A 13,832-nucleotide genomic window follows, 5' to 3' on the forward strand; every position below is an offset into this window, starting at 1 on the left:
TTCAAAAGTTAAATTAAGAGTGTCAAGTAATAAAACAATATGTTATATGAAGTAAAATTTTCTAAATTTTAGTTTTTCTGCGTACGATTTATGAACTGTTTGGTAAAAATGGCGCCGGCTGGGTGGGGGATGGAGGGAGGAGAGACGGGAACCCTTTGAGCAAACTGAATTGGTTGCAGTATACAAAGGTTGATAACATACCAAATTTGTAACTAATTTGTATTTTCATAACTAACAAACCTGAGGTCTTAACATTAGGATTTACTAACGCCAAGCTGGAAACCTGTAGAATTAAAATTACACTTGTGAGATCCAGGCTATTGGCATCTATACCAGGTCACGGGGCATGTATACCCAGAATGCCCACGGCGACCTGTGACCCATCAGTTATATTTCTAACCCAGTTTAGACTGCTAGAGGGGTGGTTCGAGGTGGGCCTTTTGTTAGTTATGAAAAATACAAATTAGTTACAAATTTGGTATTTGTTCATATACGGAAAAAACCTTCGGTCTTAACATTAGGATAGACTTACTTATTGGAGGGAGGTAAGTCTCTACAACTGACTGGGAGTTTGCCACCTTATCCATTTCCGAATATGTTAGGGAAATTCTAAGAGAATGGACAATGAACCTAGAACCAAAGATATAAGCGAATCTATTGGTTTGCCTCACTGGGTGTTGATACCATTCTATGGTTTACTCTTGTCCCTCGTAACTGGATCCACCCTCACCCCTCTCTTCCCTATTATCTAGAGGGGTGTGTTGCTACTGAAAAGTATATCATAACCTAAGATAGCTTCACAGTATGGCTGACCACCTCACCTGCATCTAGTCCGTTCCAGCATATGACGGTACCCTCCTTCATATTGCCCGTAGTTAAAGGAGTAGGAAGAAAGTAGTAAAGAAAAAAAGACCAATAATCCCATTCATTCTACTTTCATACCTTCATCTTTGACTAGACGCAAACTGACCTGCTAGGGGTACTGGATAAGCTATATCACTTGTTGGGCAGCCACCACTGGACCCAAGGAAATAGTGTCCAAGGATCTATGGGCAACGTCTTTCAAATAAAATGAGGTGAAAGTTGTTTGGCGTTTCCACACACCAGCTTTCAGAATTCTCTCCACAGACATGTTCTTCTTAAATGCCAGAGAAGCACTCAAGCCCCTGATGTCATGAGCTCTAGCTCCCACCTGGCTATTTGACCCCCTGTCTTCTGTCATATACGCATTTCTGATCGTCTCCCTTAGCCAAAACGATATTGTATTCCTGGACACTTCCTTCTTGTTCCGTCCTGTACTTATGAACAACCTCCGGCACCCAGGCATAAGTACTCACTTCGTGCCCTGACTGGGCACAGAAGCATCTCATCTTTGTCATTGTCTACAAAGTCTGCCAAGGAAGGTATGGCAAAGGAGTCGAATCTGCCGTCCACTATTGTTGGGTTTTGGGTCTTGGCCACGAATTCTGGAACAAACTCAAATACCATTGATCTCCAACCTCTCGAGTGCTTTATGAGATATGACAGGCCATGTAGCTCTCCCACCCTTTTGGTTGAAGCCAGGGCCAATAAGAAGACTGTCTCAGGTCAGGCTCCTATTCGTGGACTGCCTTAGTGGTTCGTAGGGGGGTTTTATCAGACTTCTCAGTACCATGGTCAGATCCCAATCTGGGGCTTTTAGTTCCTTTGGTGGACATGACTGTTCAAAGCTCCTCATCAGCATGGCCAACTCCCATGAAGGCGAAATGTCCACCCCTTTCATTCGTAAGACTAAGGCTAGAGCAGCCCTGTACCCCTTCACTGCAGATACAGACATATGCTTTTCTGTTCTGAGATATATCAGAAAGTCTGCTAACTGCTGAATAGTGGTACCGAGTGGAGACAAGTTCCCTCTACAACACCAATCACAGTATGCTGACCACTTTCCTTGGTATACTGTCGCAGATGATTTCCTGATATTTCCTGCCATCTGAGTTGCTGCTTTCTGCGAAAACACTCTCGCTCAGAGGAGATACTTGACAGTCTCCACCCGTGAAGCGATAGATTCTTCACCGACTGGTGGTACCTCTCTATGTGCGGCTGACGCAGTAGGTTGCTCCATGGGGGTAACTCTCTCGGCACATCTATTAGGAGTTCCAGTAGGTCTGGAAACCACTCTGCCTTCAGCCATAACGGAGCTACCAGGGTCATCTTGAGGTTCTGAGACCGCATTACCCTGTTCAGAACCTGGCGGATTAGGCAAAATGGAGGAAATGCGTACACGTCCAGATTGTCCCAAGGGTGTTGTAGCCCATCTTCTAATACTGCCTCTGCGTCTGGGACTACCGAACAATACACTTCCAACTTTTTGTTGTACCTGGTTGTGAATAGGTCTATGATCGGTCCTTCCACAACATGAGCATCCTGTCCACTACCTGTTGGTGCAAGGAACCACTCCGTTCCCAGAATCTGATCCCTGCGGCTCAACTTGTCGGCCACTATGTTTCTTTTTCCCGGAATATACCTGGCCTTGATGTCTACCAGGTTCTCTACAGCCCACTGATGAAATTGAACTGTCATCACATGTAACTGCCGAGAAACTAGGCCTCCTTGTTTGTTTATATAAGCTACTACTGTGGTGTTGTCTGACATCAATACCACTGAGTGTCCCTTTACACTCTCCCTGAATTCCTGTAGAGCTAGAAACACTGCTTTTAACTCCACCATGTTTATATGGAGTTCTCTGTCCTTGCAACTCCATTTTGCTGACACCATCAACTCCTCCATATGGGCTCCCCAGTCTTCTAGTGACGCATCCGAGAACAGCAAGAGGTCCGGAGTGGATTGTTGAAGGGGGACACCCACTGTCAGATTGTCGTCGTTCACCCACCACAGCAAGTCTTTCCTCACTTCTGCTGACAAGGGAATTTGCTCGTACGGGTGATCTACTATTGGTGACCAAAACTCCTTCATCCTTCATTGTAGAGACTGAAGGTGTAGCCTTCCTTGTGGTACTAGCTTCTCCAGGGAGGTTAGGATTCCCAGTACCACCTGCCACTGCCTTGCTGGCTGTGTTTGTTTTCCCAGAAAGGCATTCACCACTTGTTTGCATTTCTCTATTCTTTGGTCTGTCGGGAATACTTTGGCTTCTGTTGTGTCTATAACCATTCCCAGATACTCCAAACGTTGACTTGGATCCAACTGCGACTTCTCCTGATTTATCACAATACCTAGGCTGTGACAAAGCTGCAGGAGGGTCGCCCTGTCACTGAGTAATTTCTCTCTGGACTTCGCTATCACCAGCCAATCGTCCAGATATCTTATTAGCCTGATCCCCTGAGCATGCGCCCACGTCGACACAAGAGTGAACACTCTTGTAAAAACTTGAGGAGACGTTGTCAATCCGAAGCACAGGACCTTGAATTCGAAAGCTTTCCCTGCAAGACTGAAGCGGAGAAATTTCCTTGAAGACGGATGGACTGGTATCTGAAAGTATGCGTCCTTCAGATCGACTGTCAGCATAAAGTCCCCGATCCTGACTGCTTGTATAACCGTTTTTGGAGTTTCCATTTTGAAACTGGTTTTCCTTATAAACAGATTCAGAGTTGGCTTTGGGTACCAGGAAAATCCTGCTGTAGAAGCCTTTCGACGGACTGCATACTTGTTCCACAGCTCCTTTTTCCGTCATCTTCTTCACATCGTCTTGCAGAATAATGGCCTTCTGAGATTCGTGAGCATAAGCGAAGTGGGGTAATGGCTAATCTGTCAGGGGCGGGGTTACCTCGAACGGAATCAAATACCCGATCCTGAGAACATCCACCACCCACTGCTCTGCCCCCAGTTCCTGCCACACCTTCCAGTGATTTGCCAGGCAAACCCCCACTGGTGTGGCCAAGTGATGAGTGGGGCCCATCCTTTCTTCTTGAGCCTATCCCTCTTCCCCTACTCCCCCTTCCTCTGTTGTTTCTATTGTGAAAGGGCCGATGAGTTAGCCTCTTTGGGGAAGAGGGTCTTGTGGCTCTATTAGGGATGTTATGTCTCACTGTCTTCTTCCGAGATATTTGCTGTTGTCTCCCCTCCAAAGGGGTAGCTTGACTGTTAGACGTTATCCTAACTGCCTGCTGCACCAACCTATCATTAGTGTCCATCCTTCTTCTATCTATCGCCTCTTCCAGTATGACCTCTGGCAACAGCAGTTGCGACTCCAAGATATCCCCATTCCTCATCGCTAACAGGGAATCCAAATCCACAGTGCGGCTTAGTCTAGCCAACGCTGCATCTCTCCTCATTAGCAGGATATTTGCCCAAACATTGGCACTTAAGTTTGTCAGGTACGCAATCACCTTGGAACCTGACTGTAGTAATCTAATGAACAATGATTCATCCACTACCTTTCTTGTCACTTCCGAGGATGCAATCTTTGCCACTGCTGTTGACCAAAGATCTAACGAAGAAGCAGTCTGAAAGACAGAAGAAGCTGTTGCTTCTAACGTAGCAGCCTCTTGGTACGTCATCGAAGGGCACTCCATTTTAACCTGATCCAAGGTTAATCCAGGCCTTAATCTTACAACATTAGGGTTCACTTGTCTAGACAGCAAAGGGACCTTCGGTGTCGTATAATATTTCCTTTGCTTCATCATTGGAGGAGGAATAAATTTAAATGATCTATTAGATCTTAAGGAATTATCCCTCCCTGCAATCTTTGCGTTTACGTGTTGTAAGACAGAATCCGCATGACTCAAACAAGGCAATTCATACGACACCTTGGTATCCCTTTTTCGTACTTTTAATAGGAGCCTTATCATCCTTTGTACGTATTTTGAATGGCCTTACGGGCGAAACTGGGACCTGCATTCTATCCTCTGCTGCACCTTTCGCCGCCAATGTCGATTTTACCAGCGGTATCGTAGTCTTTGTAATCCGAACTGGCAACTCCGCATCGGCCGTCGCCTCTCTCGCTTGTTCTGATTCTTGCAAACGGCTTCGTCTGCTAGCTTTGTGCTTACTAGCCACTGACTTCCCGACCTTCCTGCTGACTGGGATATGACAGTCCTGGTCTGAAGATGAAGAAAAATTCACTCTTCTCCTCTTAGCCCGAGGATTAGTCGCGAAATCCCGAATCCTCCAACGCTTGACTGGTGCTCGCCGTGACGTCATCGGACTTAGCGATGACGCCGAACTAGAGGAAGATGACGAAGAAGGCAAATCACACCTCTTCTTTTTGTCTCTCTTATCCATTCTCTTCTCTATATCCTGTAATTTCTGCATTACAGTTTGTATTGCCGAGTCAGAAGGCGCATTTGAGTCTGGGTGCAGTGAAATAGGCCGAGAAGCAGTCTGTGATGTCATCGCGCCTGCCATATCGATGTGTGACGTCACCAATCTTGTAGGGAGAGACTGTGCGGCTTCTGCTGGCAACCGCACGTTTGCTGCCAAACTACCTCCCACGTTCTGCATCGCTGTAAACATCGAATTTGATGGCGTAGCCGCAGCATTATTTCCCATAAATTGCAAGCCAGGGGGATGAGGAACATTCAGCGCTGCCGGACCCTGCTGGAACCGTGACGCCATATAATGCGCAAGCAAACCATCCAAGGTTGGTACGCCTGGTAGGCCTAGCGCTGACCACGTACCGTCCAACCTATGCGCTTCGGGAGCCGGCGTCTGGAACAAAGATGGCGATGCTCCCCCTTCTACCTGCTGGGAACAAAGGAGCGTGCATATTATGCATAAAATTACCCAAGACCCCTCCTGACGTTTCCGATAATGAATCGCTAGGAGAAACCGAAGGGGTATGGGACAAATCAAAAGCAGGTGGAGAAACATATGGAGCAGCCTGGTTTATTGCCGATACAAAAGAAGCCGGTAAGGTTTGGTCATCCAAAGATGGCGTCGCCACCTTCCTTTTGTATTGGCCTTTCTCATAGAACTTTTTCCATTGTTCCACCGACCAACCGCGACAAACAGAACATGGCAGACGATCCCGATCTTGAGGCAAAAATCTCCATCATAACACTTATACACTCTTACGATCATACTCACACTGAGCACACGGGTCGGTAGAAAGAAAAGGGGTAATAGAAGAAATGAAAAAAGAAATGGATAAAAAAACGGGCAAACTGAAAACGGGCAAACTGAAAACCGGCTTTAAATCAGATAGACAGTAAACACGTCTTATCTTAAAGGCGGTAGGAAAATAACCGATGGGTCACAGGTCGCCGTGGGCATTCTGGGTATACATGCCCTGTGACCTGGTATAGATGCCAATATTCCCTGGATCTCACAAGTGTAATTTTAATTCTACCGGTTTCCAGCTTGGCGCTAGTAAATCCTAATGTTAAGACCGAAGGTTTGTTCCGTATATGAACAAAAGATCAATTTTATTCACATACAGTAGTGCCTCAAGTTACGAAATTAATCGGTTCTGAAGTGGCCTTCGTAACCTGATTTTTTCGTATCTAGAACTACGTTTTACATGTAAATTGCCTAATTTGTTCCAAGCCCTACAAAAACACCACAATAAGTTTTATAATAAAGCTAATTGACCAATAAACAATGAAATACAACAATTTGGACCATTCAATACTTAGCCTAACCATTACTGTACCTGTAAATTAAGTGTATTAGTGTACAGGGTACAAGAAATACTGTATGTATATGTACGTACACTTATGTAGTAAAATGTGGAACCTTACCTCTCGAGTGAGGCGATGTCCGAAAGTGGCGACATAGGAGGAGAACAAATGGCAGAAAACATGAACACTTAACTTTACGAAACATTAAAAAATGGCAGAAAACATTAACACTAAACTTTACGAAACAAATTAACAAATGGCAGAAAACATTAACACTTAACCTTACGAAAAACTTAAAATTAAATTTTTTTTTTTTTTTTTTTTTTTGGCTTTTTCTGATCTTTTTTTAACTTTTTCACTTTGTTTTTTTTTTTTTAACAAATTTCAATTTCTTCACCACATCCAATTTTCTGTTTTTTCGTATCACTTGGACCTTCCTGTTTGCTTACTACTAAAGGCCTCTTTAAAAAAAAACTATCCAAGGAAGATTGCTTCTGCCTGCTTTTCAAAACGTTCCTGAAACGACTCAGGCAGACGTCATCGAACTGCGCAAGCATACGACCTGTGTATAAGCCTTTTCATGGTGTCTCTTTTCTTCAAATGTTTGTACTTGATGAAAAACAGATAGAACATCCTTAATTTCTGCAGTTGTCATAGGGTCCTCCTCCTCCTCCTCACCGCTGCTAGAGCACTCTTCTTGAACCGACGTCATGTAGCATGGCCCTCCAACTCCTTCAGGTCATCCATCGTAAGCTCCTCTTGGTACTCCTCGAGAAGGTCATTGATGTCGTCCTCGTTGATGATCAGCCCCATGGACTTACCGAGTGCAACGATCTCGTCAAGATCTGGTTGCGGAACAGTTTCAGGATCGTCAACTGTTTCTGAATCTGCATCAGCTTCGCCCACGTTGAATCCCTCGAAGTCTTGGGTGGATACGGCATCAGGCCAGAGTTTCCTCCACGAGGAATTCAAGGTTCGCCTTGAAACCTCCTGCCAAGCTTGGTCAATGAGTCGGATGCATATCACAACATCGAAATTCTCCTTCCAAAATTCATGCAAGGTGAGGTTTGTGGTATTGGTGATGTCGAAACATCTCTTGAAAAGATGTTTCGTATACGGCTTCTTAAAGTTCGATATCAATTGCTGGTCCATGGGCTGGAGGAGAGGGGTGGTATTAGGCAGAAGATAAAGAACCTTGATGAAGGAATACTCCGCTAGGATATCTTCCTCGAGGCTAGGAGGGTGGGCAGGGGCATTGTCCAACAACAGCAGACATTTCAGGGGGAGGCGCTTCTCTTCCAAGAATTTCTTCATTGTCGGGCCAAAACCCAGATTTACCCACTCTGTGAACAAAAGCCTCGTTACCCAGGCTTTCACATTAGCCCTCCACATCACTGGAAGCTTCTCCTTAAGCACTATGTGGGCCTTGAAGGCTCGAGGAGTCTCGGAATGATAGATTAGTAGGGGCTTCACCTTGCAATCCCCACTGGCGTTCAAACAAAGTACGAGCGTAAGCCTGTCTTTCATAGGCTTATGCCAGGGTAGCTTCTTCTCTCCTGCGTGATGAACGTCCGACGAGGCATTTTTTTCCAAAAAGGCCAGTCTCATCACAGTTGAAGACTTGCTGAGAACTGTAGCCTTCCTTGGTCATCATCTCGTCGAACGTCTTTTTAAAGGCTTCGGCCGCTTTCGTGTCCGAGCTGGCAGCCTCCCCATGCCGCACCACCGAATGGATGCCAGTCCGTTTACAGAATTTCTCGAACCAGCCATGCAAAGCCTTGAACTCTGGGGTTGGCGTTGATGTCCCTTCTCCTCCATCGTCTTCGGCCTGGGCAATCAAATCGCCAAAAATAGCGCTGGCCTTGTGGGAGATTGCCGTCTCCGTTATCGTATCACCAGCGATTTCTTTGTCTTTTATCCAGACAAAAAGAAGCCTTTCCATCTCGTCGTGCACGTGGGTCCTCTTGCTGGACAAAATAGTGACACCCTTGGAAGGTGTAGCTGCTTTGATGGTATCCTTCTGCTTAAGGATGGTGCCTATTGTCAACAGATTTCGGTCGTATTCCTTGGCGATCACACTCAATCGCATACCAGCTTCATACTTCTTGATAATCTCCACCTTCGTTTCCAAAGAGAGCACCCTCTTCTTTCCGTGAATTTCAACTTTCTTGGGAGCTATGACTACGTATATACTGTACGTAATTTACGAATAAGTAGAGTAAAGTTCTCACACAACACGATAAAGTACATATACTGCAACGAAATCACTAACGAATTTACGTTAACAAACGAATTCGTTAGAACGAACGAATACCGCATGCGTACGATAACGATGCTGCTACTAAGTGGCCGAGGCACACCGCTACGGAGACCAATAGGAGAGAAGGATCTCGGACTTTACAGCAACAACCTTTCATGTCTTGAGCAATTTTCGTATGTAGAGCCGTAAAATTTTTCATATTAGCTTTCGTATCTCGAGTTTTTCGTAAGTTGAGCCTTTTGTATCTCGAGGTACCACTGTAGGTCCAAGTCTTCTAAATCTCCATGTGAGCACAGGAACCAAGCTAACACTATTACATACTATATCCCCCAAGGGTTGTGCGAAGGACCTATCCAAGCCATTTCTATCTATGCAATAAATATACATACATGTATTGCTTATTTCCAAAGACAGTTTTTGTTGCATGAAACTTTGCATATAAATAATGCACAGGAATATGCACAAATATCATAGAACTTGTAAATGTAAACAGCAATGACTAGACTAAATTAAGTTCACTGGCCTTCATTCTACCTCCCAGTCTATCTGAAATCACGTTCAACTTATGAACTTCAAGTAACACAGACAGTGAATGTTAAGTATTGTCTCCTCCATTGAATTGTCAGGCAGAATCCAATTTAAATCCTGTTTGCCTTAACGTGGTTATTTATGAACACCTGAAGATCATAAATACCCAAATGACTTGACTGTAACCTAAATGTTTATAAAAAAAAAATTTTTTAATAAGTGCAGTTCCCGGTTATCGGCGGACTAGATTAATGGCGATCCGGTTTTATGGTGCTTGTCTAGCACCATAAACTCTGTGACTTATGGTGCCATAAAAGGCCAAGTTTTGGTTATTGCAAGGTGCCGATAATAAGAGTTATGCTGCCATAACATACCTAACAGAGGTGCCATTAACCGATTATCGGTGCCATTAACTGAAACTTGGCTCCATAAGCACCATAAGTCGCCGAGTTTCTGTTAATGGTGGTTTTCGCTTATCAGCATCCCGCCGAGAATGGAACCCCTGCCAATAACCAGGGACTGCCTATATGTGCTAATAAAAAGAGAGAGAATTAAGTTCAATTATTATTTATTCACCTTTTATATGGATTTCAATATAAGAATAAGAGCAATTTTTACACATGCAGTAGCCACTGCATCTACTTGTCTTTAGTCTACAAGTACAGGCAGTTCCCAGTTATCGTTAATAGCGATCCGGATTTATGGTGCTTGTCTAGTGCCATAAAATCAACAATTTACGGCACCATAACAACTGAGTTTCAGTTATTGGCACCATACAGTGTAACAGAGTTGTGGTGCCATAACATGCTTAACAGAGGTGACATTAACCGGTTATCAGCGCCATTCACCAAAACTTGACGCCATAAATCGGCACGTTTTAGTTAATGTTGGTTTTCACTTATCAGCACCCTGCAGAGAACAGAACCTCCACCAATAACCAGGGACTGCCTGTACTACCATATACTTCTGTGTATAAGATGACCTTTAGATAAGACAAAGTAAAAAATTAGGGCAAATTTTCATGAATTTATCTCATATCTGTTGTATATGACTGCTAAATTACAAAACCATATGTGTATAGGCTAGCTTTAACAAGAATAGTTATCTTATGACATATTGGTTATGTAAAGATGATATTATTACAAATACTGTTTCTCTCACTGTATCCTTAGAAATTCAAAATAAATGCGATAAAGCCGATTCTATAGCATGTTGCCTGTTTATTGTGTTTACTTTTCATCGCCAATCACAAACAACCCCTAACAACAATACAATAATGTATGATAATTATCATATGTGTGACTGAATTTTATTGAAAAATAAAGGTTGTATATATGTAATCCAAAACCGAAAATTTTTGTTATTTATGACACCAAAATAATGAATTTTCAACATAAAATTATCATCTTATCATAAAATATTACGCACAGTTATCGATGGGGATTCCATCCTGATGGTCTGATGATAAGCGAAAATCTCTGATAACCGAAAATCAGCAATTTTCGGCGCTTATCAGGGCCGATAACCAGTTAATGGTACCTCTGCTAGGTATGTATTACTGCTAATACTCTAGTATCGGTGCCAATAACTGGAAATCGGTGCAATTTTGGCACTGCAAACAAGCCCCTGAAAGCGGATCATTGATAATCGAGGCCACTGATAACTGGGGACTGCCTGTGCAACTGTAATTACACTACCATTCAATTTTCTCAAGCTTACCAAAAGATAAAGGTCACTGTGAACACAACCATAACTGATGTTTACATTTTCTCAGCTGGGCTCACACAGATAATAGTTTTATTCCTTGAATGGCTATTTATTATAAACATGACAATAATATATAAGGTAAAATTGGTTTTATTACCTTTATTATCAGTTTAACTCATAATGTGAATATTTTCATGTGTGTCGGTGGTTATCGCACTGAGGCCGAAACTACCCAACTGATAAACATAATTTAGAATTTAAGGTTTTAAATTTTTAGAATGGTAGTACTTAAGACAACCCTCAATTTTTAGAGGGTGAATTTTAGGATTCAAAGGTTGTCTTATATGGGGAAATATATGGTACTTTGCTATCTCTCTCGATTAGCTACACCATAGTCTGCATCCCATACTAAATTTCTGAAACCTAAGCATGATGCCTCCAACAAAAAAAACTGACATTTAATATTAAAACTGCAGCCATTTACAATGTGATTGAGTTGGTTTGTACAGCAAAAAAAGACTGCAGAAGTAAGGTGTGCACAGAATGCAAGTGCAAACTGAAATTAGCTAATTAAATACACATGACTGAAAAAATAATGAATTTTGTTTTGAATCAGCATGAGCCTGAAGTGCAATCAGATTTGACTCCTATACAGTCTTATGGCAAGGGAATAATAAGTAAAAGTAGCAAAAAGCTTTGGAAAAGTAAGGAAAACAAAAACCTTGTCCCTTTGAAAGAAACAGGATGAGTTTTTAACTTTTTGGTAAAGTAGGAAATTATAACATACCTAAGTTCCAGCCTAATACGATAGGGACCAGTCTAAGATAGAATTTTTCCTATCCTGTAAATTATTTTTGTTATGAAACCTTCACACAAGAGAAAAAATTATTCTAGATCTGAAAGCACTTCAAATAACCCAACCAGCAACACGAAAACATTTCCGACGTTATCCCTTTTTCATAGGCCTGGTACTGTCAGCATGCATCTGAGTCAGTATCATAAACTGGAATTACTCTAACCTGACATTAAGTAAACCCCAACATTCTTGGCTAAAAACTCAGGGTTAGGCCCATACCAGCTGCACAGGTCGATCCTTGATAATAGTACACTAAGGCTTACCCTAGCCATGGACTAAGCCACTTAGTCTATGGCAAAATGTACGAACATACTTCAATGAACATCAAAACCACCCAAAATATATGGCAGAGGCACACTCTAAAGTCATATAGACAAATAGCCAGTGGAACCACCAACTGAATAACTAATGGTTCATTAAACTCAAGACTTTATGACAGCCTGTTCTGCAACCATATGATTTCATACATGATCGTCCAATCATGAAATAACAAGATAATACAGAAATACTGTAATTATAAAGTGTGGTTACATAAGTGCCATTCTATACACTATGTATATCCCAAGCTCAACTCTAGTGTTTAACTGTTTACATGAGATGCATCAACTCTTGGAATTAGTGTGTTGCATTTATAATAATCTATTGCACACATTTAATAATTACTTTAGTACATTGATCCGTATGTTAAATGTATTTGATAACCACCATCAATTCAAGTTATGATTGGAAATATTTGTAGCAAATTGCTGAGGTTCATGTAAGTGATGTACAACAATTAAAGTGCTTTCAATTGTTTACCACTATACATATTAAGGTTTATATTTAACTTCCGGTGATCTTTAAATTGTTTCTGTTCATTGTGAGGACAAATCCTGTAATTTCCTTAAGTACATAATAAAATCACATATATTCCTAATCTAATATAACATTAGTCACATGTGCATATATTAGATGTATTCTTCTGCTTGTGATATTATAAACATATCAAAGGTAGCAAAGAATATTTAATGGCACATTTTCCTTTTTCCTTGTGCAACATTTTACCTTAATGCATAAAATAAGAATATGTCAAAGTTTTAAACTTTTTTTTACTGCATATCTAATACCTCTCAAAACAACACCAAATGAACTTTTAATTGACATTTTTTTCCATACATTCATCTATGAAATTTTTGAAAATCACTTTCAAAAGAGCTTTTTGACCTGTACTAGTAGCAGTTCATTTTCTTTCAGATGTTAAGTCTATGCATACGGTTTCTCACCACTGAATGTAATGCTAAGAAATAAATGAGGCAATGTGCATGCCAACCAACACTGCCATTGTAGATAGGATGTGTGTCACATGCTTGTAGTAGAAGGGCTGTGGAAAGGCCTCTGGACAGCCTTATGTTAAATGAGGCAGAAACACACCCTGCTGCCGAAGTACTGGGAGAGATGAGGAATCAAGATCTTTCCATACTCTCTCTCCCTATTTTGACATGTAGTATTCCAGGGGTAGCTGCTGCCGGCAACCTACTAGAGTATATGCTGTATATACAGAAGAGATACATACATTTACATAGCCACAGTCTACAAAAATCTGATCTAAAAAAAGGTAGAAGAGACAACACCCAAAAAAAAATGGAGGTATCATTACAATTACCGTGATGAACCTCCCGTGGTTTGGGTAGGTTGGTGACGCAGGTATGTGGACACATCAGCACATTCGCCGGATGCAAAGACCCTTCCAAGAACTTTTTGCGGGTCTCGACAAGTGAATACCACCCAAAGGTGTTTTGGGAAGGTGATTTGGTGGTACTAATGCCAAGCAGTATATTCCCACTTGATGGATGCTATCAACTGCTGCAGTACTCGTGACATCCACTGAAAAACTCTGGGGATAAAAAATAAAATTACTGACTTATCATAATATACTTACTTAGTGCCA

At 42.0% G+C, this 13,832-nt stretch overlaps 1 protein-coding gene across 1 annotated transcript in view; it reads right to left on the bottom strand.

Moving 5' to 3' along the window:
- The window catches only part of LOC135216852 (disco-interacting protein 2 homolog C-like), a 271,475-nt gene that overhangs the window by 84,664 nt on the left and 172,979 nt on the right, over nucleotides 1–13,832 (bottom strand). The window lies entirely within an intron of this gene.

This window comes from Macrobrachium nipponense, chromosome 6 (genome assembly GCF_015104395.2).
Source record: "Macrobrachium nipponense isolate FS-2020 chromosome 6, ASM1510439v2, whole genome shotgun sequence".
Lineage (NCBI taxonomy): Eukaryota > Metazoa > Arthropoda > Malacostraca > Decapoda > Palaemonidae > Macrobrachium > Macrobrachium nipponense.